The following is a 14,107-nucleotide window of genomic DNA, read 5'->3' as shown; positions in this document are numbered from 1 at the left end:
TAAGACTGCACTGTTCTCGTCCGGGAGCTGGATTTTATAGTCTCTGACAGTGCAGTCTGCCCCCGCGCCTGGCTGTTCCTTGCCGGGGCCCGTTGGAGGGGAGCGGGTTGAGTTTTCCTCCTCCCCGCCCCAACCAGGGCTCCGGCAGCCGAAGACCTCCAGGACCAGCCACCACCATGCTGAGACCACTCTCCACACACCTGAAGGTACTGGCAGAGGGACAAATCCACGCGGGTTCCGGGGCCGAGATCTCCCAGCCTACTCGGATTGGAGTCGAGCATCCTCCACCCAGATCCTCCAAATTCCAGTAGGCGGGGGTCACACCCACCACCTGGCCCCCTGACGCCGTGTAATCCCATCAACAGCCAAGACTCAGAGACTATAAAATCCAGCTCCCGGAACCGCGCGGCCACAATTGCGGCCGCGCGACATCTTATCAAGACATCTTTTATGACATCTTATCATCTCATTCCTACTTTGGACAAACTTGCAGGCTATCGAATGTAGCCTGCCCACAGGGCAGAGTCTGGCAAACTCCCTGTGGCGTACCAAATATGCCAAGTACCAGTAACAATGATGGGTCTCATTCTCCTAAAGAGCCTTGAATATAATCTCAGGGTTAGGATGAAAGAGACGTTACTGGGGCCTGCTCGAGGCAATCGACGAATAACAGGATGATGAAATGAAATGAAATGAAATGTGCTAGTAACTAGGAAAGGAACACATTTGCAACAGGGAGTCTACAAGAGGAGGCAGCTGGGCAGGGAAAGAGTATAGGGAGTAGGGCGTTTGCATTGATGCAGCCAATGAAGGTTCAATCCCTGATGAACTCCTCTGAGCCCACCAGAAGTAATTCCTGAATGCAGCACTACTTGGGATGGCCCCCAAACAAACAAACAAACAAAATTTAAAAAAAGAAATGAAAGAAGAGGCAAGGTCAGAGAGACTTAAATGGGGTTAAGCACAGGTCATGCATGCACAAGGCCTGGGTTCTATCCCTGACCCCACAGCACTGCCCAGAAGTGACCTCTGAGCAGAGACAGTAGTCCCTGAAGACAGCCAAAAACCAAAATAATTAATTAACAAATACACAAAGAGGCAGAGTGTTGGCCTGTTGTCTTAAAAAAAATGAGCCTTCTAATAGACTATAGACCAAACATACTGGCCACTTACTACCTGTATTGCAAACCATAGCACACAAAAAGAGAGAGATAAAGTAAAGGGAATGTGCCTGCCACAGAGGCAGGGGGCGGGTGGGGGGGAGGAGGGGTGGCAGTAGGGATACTGGGAACACTGGTGGTGGAGAATGGGCTCTGGTGGAGGGATGAGTACTCGACCATTGTATGACTAAAATGTAATCACGAAAGTGTGTAAGTCGGCAACTGTATCTCACAGTGATTTATTAAAAAATTTAAAAATACATAAAAATATAATAAGGAGCTGGAGCAATAGCACAGCCTGTAGGGCATTGGCCTTGCACGTGACCTACCCAGGTTCGATTCCCAACATCCCATATAGTCCCCTGAGCACCGCCAGGGGTAATTCCTGAGTGCAGAGCCAGGAGTAACCCCCGTGCATCACTGGGTGTGACCGAAAAAAAAATATATATATATATGAGAGAGAGAGAGAGAGAAATAGCCCATCCAAAAATAAATAAATAACTAAAATCTTAAAATGAAAAGAGTCTCAGGGAGCTACACATTTGTCTGTTTGTTTGTGGGTCATACCCAATGGTGCTCAGGGATCTCTTGGCAGGGCCAAGGGGACAGTATTGGATTCCCAGGATCAAATGTGAGGAGGCCACATGCGAGACAAGCACCTAACTAGCTCTACTATTTCTCTCGCCCCAGGGACTTGATTTTTTGGGTAGTCCTGGGCATGCCCACAGATTCCCATGAACTCTCTCTGACTATGGATGGGGGATTACAAATGAATTTATTTTAAAAAGTTAAAATTTTGTCATTTGTAACATAAATGGACCTAAAAGGCAACATTTTTAACATCAAAACGTCAGTCAGATAAAGGTACACACTGTATAATTTGATTCAAACTTGGAAGATAATAAAACAAATGAGCAAAGAAATCAGACTCTGAGATTATAAGAACAAAGCAATGATTACCCCAGGGAAAAGGGGTAGGTTTGTATCAATATAAATTGATCCCCATACCAACTAACTCTACGTCCATTTTATTCCATGTGGTGCGAACACACGGCTTTCTGTTATTTTATTTCCCTCTTCCTTTGGTATTTATTATCTCTGGCAGCCAACCATTTTTCAAATGTGTAATTAACATATTAGTCATGCTCAATTCATTTTCATAACATCAACTTTTGATTCTGAAGAGTGCCCAGAACAAAGTTACATGTTTATCTGAAATGGCAGGTCAATTGCTAAAAGCGCAAATTTCCAAGTACATTTCTTAGAGTGCTTTGCTTTCTTCCGAGCAAAATGGTAAGGGGTACTGTGGAAGAGATGGCATGAAGCAAACACTTTTCATCAATAAGTATGACAACAGGCAGCCCTCCACAGAAAAATGTTATATTGTTCCAAAGATAGTTCGTACTACCAGTTCAAATATTTGCAAAATTATCCTGTAATAGTAGAACTACTTGGAAAAACTACTGGCATTTTTTTATTAAAGTTAAATAAATATTTTATACGAAACCCAGAAATTCCACTCCAGAATATCTCCAAAAGAAATAAGTACATGTGTCCATTAAAAATCTTGCACAAAAATTTTCAGAGAGCAAGAATAAGGGAGTAAACCATGATATATCCATATACAAGAAAACTGCATAGCAGCATAAATTAGAGCCAGGGATGTAGCTAACGTTTAAACATAACCCTTGTATGCACAAGAGCTGAGATTGATCCCTGACATCAATAACAACAAAAAAATTAAAATATTGATAGATGGACTGCAAAAATACTTATGTTAAAAAGAAAGAAGCCAGAGTATAAAAATATGTGATAGGATTCCATTTATAAGAACAGGAACAAGCAGGGGCTGGAGTGATAGCAAAGTTGGTAGGGCTTTTGCCTTGCACGTGGCCTACCCGTGTTCGATTCCCAGGATCCTATATGGTTCCCTGAGCACCACCAGGAGTAATTCCTGGGTACATGAGCCAGGAGTAACCCCTGTACCACACCGGGCATGACCCAAAGAGCCAAATAATAATAATAATAATAATAATAATAATAATAATAAAATAACAGGAACAAGCAAAGCTAATTTCTGAAGAGAGAAGTCAAGAGTGAAAAACCTCTGATGGGTGATTTTGACAGGGAGCTTCTGAGGGAATTTTCTAGAGTAGTGGGAAGAGTCTATAGCTTGATTTTGGTAGTAGTTACCAAGATTTTTGGGGACGTGGGGGTGGAAATCACACCTGACAATGGTCAGGGGCTACTCCTGGCTCTGCACTCAGGAATTACTCCTGGAAGCTCTCAGGGGGCCATATGATATGCTGGGAATCGAACCTGGGTTGACTGCATGCAAGGCAAGCATCCTACCCACTGTACTATCGCTCTGGCCTTAGTTACAAAGATATAGATTATAGAAGTCATTTAGTATGGGGCCAGAGGGCTAAAATAGGAGTTAAGGTGTTTGCCTTGCATATGGCAACCCCTTGTTTGATCCCTGGCACTGTCAGGAATGCCCCCTAAGTGCAAAGCCAGGAGTCAACCCTGAGCACCGCTGGGTATAGACCAAAATTCCCTCCCCCAAATTCATGTAACTGTATTAGTTTCTTTTTGCTGCCATAACAAGTGATGACAAGCTGTAACGAAACAAAACACATATATTTTTCTTCAGTTGGTCCAGTTGAAATCTCTTAAAGCTAAAGTCAAGGTATTAGTAAGTAGTTTTGAGTTCCTTTGGTGAGACATTCTGGCTTCTATAGGCAGCTCACATCCTTGGCTTATGATATTCTACCTCAAAGCCAGTCCAGGACTCAGGAGAGTTCATTCCCGCAGTATCACTTCCCATTCTGCCTCTCTCCCACTTTGACAAACCCTGTGATTTCGTTGTGTGCACAGAGACGATCCAAAACAGTCTTATCTCAAGGACCAGAATTAAAACACTTCTGCCTGCCCCTTTGGCAAGGTAAGGCTTACAAACTCACAGGATACGGGGCTGAAGTTGTGGGCGCCATTGGTAATTCATTCACTAGTCCATCAAGGACAGTTCTTAAGTTGTGTGCATATCCTTATAACAAATTGCACATCAGGGACTGGAGCAATAGCACAGTGTGTAAGGGCATTTGTCTTGCACACTGCCAACCTGGGTTTGATTCCCAGCATCCTATATGGTTCCCCGAGCACTGCCAGGAGTAATTGCTGAGTGCAGAACCAGGAGTAACCCCTGTGCATCACTGGGTATGACCCAAAAGGGGAAAAAAATTGCACATCAATTTGATTTATTTTATTTCTTTTTAGTCTTTGGAGCTATATCCAGTAGTACCCAGGGCTCTGTGTTCAGAGGCCAGTCCTGGCAAGACTCAGGGAACCATATGCAGTGTCTCCGTAGGAATCTGGATCAGCCAAGTGCAAAGCAAGTGCCTTACCCTCTGTTCTATTGCTCTGGCCCCTACATCTTCATTTCTTTTTTTTTTTAAGAATGTTTTTCATATAGGGGACAAAACCTTGACTGTAAACATTAATGAAAACCTAGAGAATGTCAGGCTTATGAAGCTATTTATCAAGATTTAAGACCAAACCCAACAGAATTCAGATTACATGACGTAAATTGATAGCTCGTTTGTCAGTCCAACATAATGAGTCCCACTTATGTACAAAGAAAATAATCTAAAGTTGTGTGGGTTTTATGGTTTGAATTTTATTTCTCTTTTTCTTTTTGACAGCTTGGGAAGACATGCTCCCAAGCAACGTTCAGGAGGCCCAAAGACCAAGAAAACTGGATCTGTTGGTTCAGTGCTTGGGTCTAAAGAGATTGTACAGCAGGCAGGGTGTTCTCCTTGTACTCGGTTGATCCAGGTTCAATCCCTGACATCTCATATGGTCTCCACAAGCCCTGTCAGGAGTGACCCCTGAGCACAAAGCCAGGAGTAAACCCTGAGCACTACCATATGTGGCCTAAAAAGTAAAAAAGAGGATGAAGGCCACCAGAGCCATCCCAGAGGTGCTATATTCAGTGGTACTCAAGGTGGTACTCAAGAACACCACATATGTTCGGACCCCCAAACGTATGTTTTTATTTAACTGAATCTCATAGGCAAGATGTCAATAAAGTAAAATGCAGTATGAGAGATGGTCAGGAAACTAAGGGGCCTAAGTATTTGTACCTTACACTGCATTCTACCTCACCTAAGAGACTATTAAGTGCTAATTGACTTTATAGGTCATTTAATTAGCAGTTAAGTTTGTCTTTAACTGGATAAAATAAAAAAAACTAAGGAATAAATCCTTAACTCAATCCTGAAGATTTTTGAACTTGCTACTTACATATTTGACTGATGGGGAGGTTTGGGAAAAGAAAACGTTTTTAAAATGCAGAACCATTTGTTGGTGGTAATAGGTGCCAAAGAATGGCATCAACCTTATTTCTTCAGGGAATTTTAGTTGCAGCTTGGTTCACATTAAAATATATTCATAACAGATACTTGTTATTTAGATTAACAGTATTTGCCTAATAAGAAAATAAATACTCCACCAGATGGCCTCCGTTACATTCGCACTATTTTGTCAACACGTATGATCATATTTGCTTGAGGAAAAAAGAAGTCTGTGTATGAAGCAAAGAAAAGAACAGAAAGTGAAAAGCCCTATCGCTGGCCCTCTGCCAGCTTAACCCTGCTTACCTGTGCACCTGCTGCCCGGAAACAGACCCAGGCCATCTGGATTCAAAGTCTGTGCCAAGTATCTTTCACTAGGAGCAGTCTTGCTTGTCCAGTAATTATAAGCACTACTGTGCCTGAACATTCGAGTTTTCAAGGTAAAGGGAATATCCAATTACACCGTTGACTCACACTCTGTCTTTAGCATGGAGAATGCTGTTTGGCCTCAGAAGTTTCAGGAAGGAGGGAAGTTTGTATTTTTTTTTAAATTATTTGTAGTGAAACACCATGAGGTACAGTTGTAGACTTACAAATTTTTGTGCTTGGTTTTTAGTTATACAATGATCGAGTACAGATCCCTCCCTCAGTGCCCATTCTCCACTACCACTAATCCCAGTATCCCTCCCACCCCCCATCCCCCCCATCCCACCTTGCCTCTGTGGCAAGGCATTCCCTTTTGTTCTCTCTCTCCTTTTGGGTGCTGTAGTTTACAAAAGAGGAACTGAGTGGCAATCATGTTTGATCTATAGTCTACTTTAAGTGTGCATCTCCCATCCTGGGAGGATCCTCCCAAAACCCTTTATTTGGTGCTCCCTTCTCTATCTGAGCTGCCTTTTGAGGGAGGGAAGTATTTTAGGAGCAGGTAACTTTGCCCCTGGTGTTCATCACTCCGAGAAGCTTCTCAATAGATGAATTCATTTTTGCAAAGTCATATCACCTGACACCCTAAGTGACAGAGTTTGAAGCCATGCAGTAACAACTCACATGAGATTATTATTCTATTCTGACCATTTTTTTTGCACTATTTAGTAGCTCTTAAGCTGCACACATCATGATAGTGATTTTTTAAGTATATCTACCTTAAAAAAAATCATAGCATGTGTGCATCTACCTTAAAGGGTGGGGCGCAGGGGTGGGGGGCGGCAGGGGCCTCATTGGAAGGGGGGCGTTCTGGGCCGTCCTTCACGCCCAGCTGCCCCCCACGAGCGGCTCTCCGGCACGGCCATGACTCCAGAGCACAGAAACCAATCTCTTAACTATCTAACTTTTAATAGAAATACTTCCAGGGTTAATAAGTAAAATAGCAGAAATCCAAAACCATCATTTATTTTATTCTTAAACCCATCATTTTATTCTTAAACCCAGCTGTAGAAAGCAAATCATTTCACAACGCTGTTTCAGCATATCTGATTGGGGGGGGGGTCGTAAACTCTAAACAATAATTGTGCATCTTCTATCGAAACAATGTATCTAGTCAAAGTAGATAGAGTATTAACTAGAACTCATCTGCCTCACAGGAATTGGGAGGGGTGGGAGGTGGGGTTCTATTGGGGTTCACGGTTAAAAATAAGTATTGGTAAAGGGAAATGTGTTTGATATTTACATGACTGAGACCTAAACCCGAAAGCTCTGTAACTTTTCCCACAGTGATTCAATAAAGAAATAAATTATTAAAAAAAAAAAAAAGAAGGAAACCACAACACTCAAAAGAGAGAGAGAGAACAAAAGGAAATGCCCTGCCACAGAGGCAGGGTGGGTTGGGGGGGGGATGGGGAGTGGGAGGGATACTGGGATCCGTGGTGGTGGGAAATGGGCACTGGTGGAGGGATGGGTATTTGATCATTGTATAATTGAAACCCAAGCACAAAAATTTGTAAGTCTACAACTGTTCCTCATGGTGTCTCACTAATAAAAATTTTTTAAAAATAAAAAATAAAATAAATAAAGGGTGGGGCGCTTGTCTTGCATGCAACCAACCAGGGTTCAGTCCCCAGCACTGCACATGATCCTCTGAGCACCATTAGGAAGGATGCCTGAGGAAAGAGCCAGTAGTAAGCCCTGAGTACAGCTGGGTGTGGTCCAAAATGAAACAAACAAAAATCTTCTCTTGCCAAAGCACCAGACTGACCAAGGAGAAAGAATATACTGTTCCCTGAAAATTTCAGATCACCAAGCTCAGGGTTCAAGGTTTCAAGGTCCAGTTGGAGACAAACTCCAGCTCCAAGTATCCTAGAGTTGCTCATGTCCCCTGAAATTCTAGGTCACACCTGGTTAGACAGTAAGTGAGGCGGCTCAGAGGTATTTCAGATTTACTACAAAGATCCAGGAAACATAAGTGTAATCCCAGTGAAGGAAAAACACCAATTTCCCCAGTGTGAGCCCACTCAGGAAAATATTCTAGATGTGGCATGCTTGAGGTACTAGACACCTTTAGTACTAGATAGACTTAAAGAAGAGAGATAGAATAATAGACCAACAATGTCTCATCCTTCACAGCTTCTCATTTTCCAAGCAAGTACCACGTTCATATAGTTATAGGTACACAAAATAGTCAAATTTACACACACACACACACACACACGTGCTCAAGGACTTTGAGAAACCCAGGTATGAACTTGGCCTTATATCAAAGCAACTTGCCTCTACAAAAGTCTGCTAGCTGGTTCCCACCCAGCCCTGCCAGAGTCCATTCATGTGTTCAGGAAATCCTAATTTAGCACCCACTCTGGGTGAAGCACCGTATCCATGACTCTGTAATTCCTGAGGGAACCAGACAGACTGGTCCCTCGCAGGCTGGCGTTGGCGTGACTTGGAGAAAGAGACAAAGAGATTTACAACCATGCAAGTCATCAAAAGGAAAAATGCCGTTCAATAAGTAGCCATTGTAATAAGTGTTGAAAAGATTTATTGAGAGTACTAAGTAAAAAGCAAGGAGGTCGGGGTTTGAAGAACTCCAACTGAAGGGTGATGTGGAGCCAGCTCTTGAAGAAATAGAAGGAGGCCATACAGGGAGAGAGAAGCGTTCTTGCTCCTGCAATGGGCTGTCATCATCAGATCCAAACTCACTGAAAACATCCCCCAGATGCCCCGTGCTCCTCGCTCTTCCAGGAAAGGGAGTGAACTCTGCGAAATGACCCTTAAGGAAAGTGCACATCAAAGAGACAATGAGATAAGCCTTCACACGTGGGACAAGGGCCTATATCAAAACAGATAGGAAACTGAAAGGTTTGCAATACAGGTAGCCTAAAGCAGAGAGAGAGAGAAAGAGACAGACTGAGAATGGGATGGGGGGGGGGGGGGGGGCGCGGACAAGTGCCTACCATAGAGGCAGGCTAGGGAAATAGGGAACATAGGTGCTATGGGTGCTGGGAAATGTACACTGGTGGAGAGGATGGGTGTTGGAATACTGTGAAACAGAAACCTAATCATGAACAGCTTTGTAAGAGTCTATCTCACAGTGATTCGGATAATAAAATCTTAGAATAAATAAATAAACAAAAGATAGGAAAAGGGCCAGAGAGATAGGACAGGGCCAAAGCACATGACTGACACGTAATTCAGTTCCTGTCACTGCAGTCCCCAGAGCATCACCAGCAGGCCCCAAACATCTGCTGGACCTTCTCACTCAACTACGCCCAGGCCTTCTGAGAAATACTTGGGAGACTCCCTGTGACCCACTCCCTGCGCCCCAGAAAAGGAAAGGAAGTGTTTTCAGGAACATTGAGGAAAAAGAAATATTCATATCTCTGGTGGGCAGGTCAAATGATGTACAGAGGTTTCCCAAAACATTAAAAAGATGATCCAGCCATTCCACTCTTGGGTGTCTAGCTGAAGGATAAAAACACCTTATGAAAAACTACAAGCACTTCTAAATTCACCAAGTAATAACCAAGATGTGGAAACAAGTCCAGTGCCCAATGTCAGGTGAATGGATGAAAAGGACATTACTATAAAATTACATTACTATAAAATACACCATAGAAACACTCGGTTTTAAGAGAAGAGGAATCTTCTTTTTAACTCGGTTAACTCTTTTAACTTGGTTATAAGAGAAGACGAATCGTGTTTTGTGACAACATGGATGGAGTTGGAAGGTATCATGCAAGTGAAAGGGAGAGAAATACAGGCTGATCTTACTCCTAGGTGGGATATAAAGCATCAAAGCAAGAAAACTGATTAAAACAAAAGAAAACAACCTGTGGGATTCTGACAGAGGAATAGGTGGGAGTAGGGCCCACAGAGCAATTCACATAGGTGGGCTTAGGGATGTGGAGTATACATTTAAGGGTGGGAAATCTTACTAAAATCGTGTTGTGAACCAACATTATTTCAGTTAAAAATCATTTTTGTAAGGCTCTTGCCTTGCATGCAGCTGACACCAGTTTGATCCCAGCAACACCCTTGGGCTCTCTCAAGTATTGCCAGAAGCAAGCCCTGAGCACAGTTGGGTGTGTCCCAAAGCAAACAAGCAAAGCATGATCCTTTTGGTTTGGTTTTGAGGCCACATCCAGCTGTGCTCAGGGATTTCTCCTGGCCCTGTGCTCCCAGGTCACTCCTGGTGGGGCTCAGGTGACCAAAAAGAGTGTCAGGGATCAAACCCACGTCAGCTATGTGCAAGACAAGGGCCCAACCTGCCGTACTATCTCTCCAGCTGCACAAAACATATTTTACTTAAAACAAATAACCCTGACATTATACTTTAACTCCCTTATAGTCACGAGCCTGCGTACACACATCTCAACCTCCTGAGAAATACAGTCCAGTATGGGAAGAAGGACAGAACTTTCACAAACTCATACTCCTGCGCTGAATTTTTTTTCTCAGGGATTAAATATACTTCCATTCAGCTAACCGGTCTGGGCTGCTATAAATTTCAGGCGTTGGGTTATAAAAATGCCTTTCATCACGCAACTTGGGGTTATCTGCCCATAGCAAGCTTGTACCTCCCTTGATCTGTTTTTATTGCTTCATATAAACCAACTATAGTATACCACTCTAATTCATATTGTTGGCTTTTAAGAGCTTACACTTGTGGCTTTTCAAAGTGCATTAAATAAGGACCCATTCCAAATGATCTCCCACCCCGAACACTCCAACTTAGCAAATGATTTTTCCATAAATGTTCTGTCCCATCTTCACCCATTAGAATTTGTTTCTTAGTAGAAATCTGAGCACCATTTCTCTATATTATTCATAATATCTGGCATTTTCCCCCTAAGTTCTGATTATATATGAACAAAATGTTTCCTTTTAAAGACTTTCCTTTTGGGCTCAAGTGATAGTAAAAGGGTAGGGAGTTTGCCTTGCACACATCCAACCTGGCATCCCATATGGTCCTTCAAACACCACAGGAAATGATCCCTGAGCAGAGTCAGGAGTAATCTCTCAGCATCACTGAGTGTGGCCTCCAAAACAAAAATAAACTGATTATAATTAGTTAATAATTTTCTCTTCATAACACTTCCCTTTAACTTCAGGTAAACAATGCCCCCTGCTACTAGCAGATTCCAGAGTATTCCATATCTGGATCTATAGCTTCCTGCATGAGCAGGGATTTCTCCTCAGCACTTGCAGGCAATGTCTCCTGAGCTGTTCCAAAACAGGGCAAATATATGTCCCGCCATCCCCCAAAATTCAAATCTTAGAGTTCCACTTACATTAAGTCAAAAGCAGGCCAAAAGTCATCTGCAGTGTGAGTTGGAGGTTAGGAGAACATTTGCCTGGAGAGAGGAAGATGGGGAAGAGATAGAGGTGGGGTATGAAGCTGCCAACTCGGAAGGAAGAAGATTCCATGGCCGCACAGAAATAAGTTTTTGGGGTCTGCCCACTTTCATAACTCAACAAGCTACACACTGTTTTGGTTTTAAATGGATTCATTTTTAAAAAATTTTAAACTGCTCCCCAATTTTCTTTGCATTCCTACAGCTTTCTCCATAGGTAGAGTAAGGATAACAAGTACACCCTCAGGAACTAGGCTGTCTATATTCTAAAGCAGGTGTCCCTGCTTTGTGGGTACATGACCTTCCTTGTCTATAAAATGATGATACTAATGCTGGTCTCCAACAAATAGGCAGCTTGTTATATCATCAGCCAAATGGGTTTCATCAAAAATAATGAAAAGCCATTTGACGTCTCATCTGGTTACAGGGAAAAAAGAAAAAGAGAAACATTTTCTTAAACATTCAGGAGAGGGCTGCTTTAAACAAAGAATCCTTTGACAGTGATTAGGAGTTGGAAGTAGTGTGGCTTTTCCTCCTGGGTTGTGGCATATCTCATTGGCTGGGCCGTCTGGTGCCTTTTCCTTGGTCCGAAGAGGGCAGCAAAGCATAGTCAATTGTATGTCCCAATGTGCCTTCTCCCACCTGAGCCCTTTCCTTCCAACTGTCTGTTCCCTCCTACATGGCCCAAATAATTGCATACTTGCCTTCCCCGCTTTTATGCTACCATAATACAATCACTGTCACTGTCCTCCCATTGTTCATTGATTTGCTTGAGCGGGCCCAGTAACATCGTGAGACTTGTTACTGTGTTTGGCATATCAAATACGTCATGGGTAGCTTGCCAGGCTTTGCCATGCGGGCAAGATACTCTCGGTAGCTTGCCAGGTTCTCTGAGAGGGGCAGAGGAATCAAACTCGGGTCGGCTGTGTCAGCCACATGCAAGGCAAACGCCCTACCCGCTGTGCTGTCGCTACAGCCCATAAAACAATGTAAAATATAAAATTTTGAGATCACACGTCCTTCTCTCCCAGAAGGGAGCAACATGACGCTCGCCATAGCCATGCCACTGAACCCCACGCCAGGCTGTTTTATTCCAAGCGCCCCAGAGGGAGCCGGGTGAGACCCCTCCCCACCCCAAGGGACCCAGCCCCAGCAGCCGAAAACTTCCAGAACCCAAAGCCACCCTACTCACGGCTGCTCTCCACATGCTCAGGTAAAGCTTCACCCACAAGTGAACCTTTCCCTGGACCACACGGCTGAGACACTTCATAAGACACACCCTACCCATAGTCCAAGAATACCACACCACATCTGATGGGATTCAAAGCAGGAGGCAACCAATCTTTGAGGGAAATATTATATTCTTTCAGTTCTGCTTTGGGACAGGGATTGGGGTTTGGGATTGAATCACTCAAAATATGGTGGTAGGAAGATATAATGGTGGTGGAATTGGTCTTTGAATATGAAATGTAATCAAATATTGTGAACTACTTTATTAAATATTTTTTTAAAAGTAAAGGTAAAGGCCCTCCCGTTGATCGTCGATTTGCTCGAGCGGGCCCAGTAACGTCTCCATTGGAGACTTTGTTGTTACTGTGTCTGGCATCTCGAATACTCTCGGTAGCTTCTCTAAGCAATTTTCCTTGTGGGTGGGGATCTCCAAATCCCTTGGTGTAGCCTACAGGTTTCTACCTGTGCTCTGTCTACTCCCAACTTTTTGTACTATCCCATTTCACAGATGAGGAAATCAAGGCATAAAGAGCTTAAGAAACTTGCCAATAGGGTCACACTTCTAGCGAGTGACAGAGGAAGGATGTGGACTCTGATTCAATACTCAAACAAACAACCCCAAACTTTTCCTGCCATCCTCTTACATGGGCTTTTAATTTCTTTAGAGAAACTTCTTACACTCCTTTTGTATAGCTAACATATTCCTCCCTTTAGATCTTACAGACCATCTGTCATACTAGTTTGTTCAAACCATCCTACATAAGGCAGGCACCACCCACCACTATTCTCAGCTTTTTCTTTGGGATTATTCTGTAACTTTTACCCTAAGGCACAGTCATTTGGTTCTTTCTAGTTGTTTTTTTCTGCTTTCACTATTAGTCTCTAAGCCCGTTGGGAGCAGTCACTGTGTCCAACTAGTCTCCACCACTGCACTGGATTCTGAGACAGTAGTATTCAATACACACTAGAGGGATGAAAAAGGCATGATTTCCACACAGTATGGTTGCTAGTCACTAACAATATGAACAATGATCCAATGATCCCTGTTCTTATACTTTAAGGCATTCATGGATGGGGGAGACTATTATAAGTACATTTATGTTATCCTTATTTTCTATCAATTTTATAATCTTTCCAACACATATTCATTAAAAACATAACTCTAAGTCCTTGTGAAACCTATATTCTAATGAAGAAGTCAAACTATGGACACTAGACCCCCAAAATGTATAGAGCACATTCAAAGGTACTTAAATGCTATGGAGAAAAGAAGAATTGGTAAGTACAGGAAACCAAGAAAGCAATGACCCCTGGAATCTTTTTTTATTGGTATTTATGTCCTTTTGTGGTCAGCCCATATGTGGTGTGGTCATCACCTTAGCCTTGTCCATGAGGCTGGCCTTGGCAGTGGATCTAGAAAGGATGCCAATGATAAGAGTCTGTTTACTAGGACAAGAATCATTGGAATGGTCCTACTTGGAAGCCAGCTGCAATGACACTTGTCATTTCATTACTGAGGCAGAAGATACCAACCGCACTTGGAGGATGAAACCCCAAGATTCCAGTGTAATTCAATTGTAAT

This window comes from Sorex fumeus, unplaced genomic scaffold, assembly GCF_029834395.1.
Source record: "Sorex fumeus unplaced genomic scaffold, SorFum_2.1 ptg000005l, whole genome shotgun sequence".
Classification (NCBI taxonomy): Eukaryota; Metazoa; Chordata; class Mammalia; order Eulipotyphla; family Soricidae; genus Sorex; species Sorex fumeus.
This window is presented reverse-complemented; position numbering follows the sequence as displayed.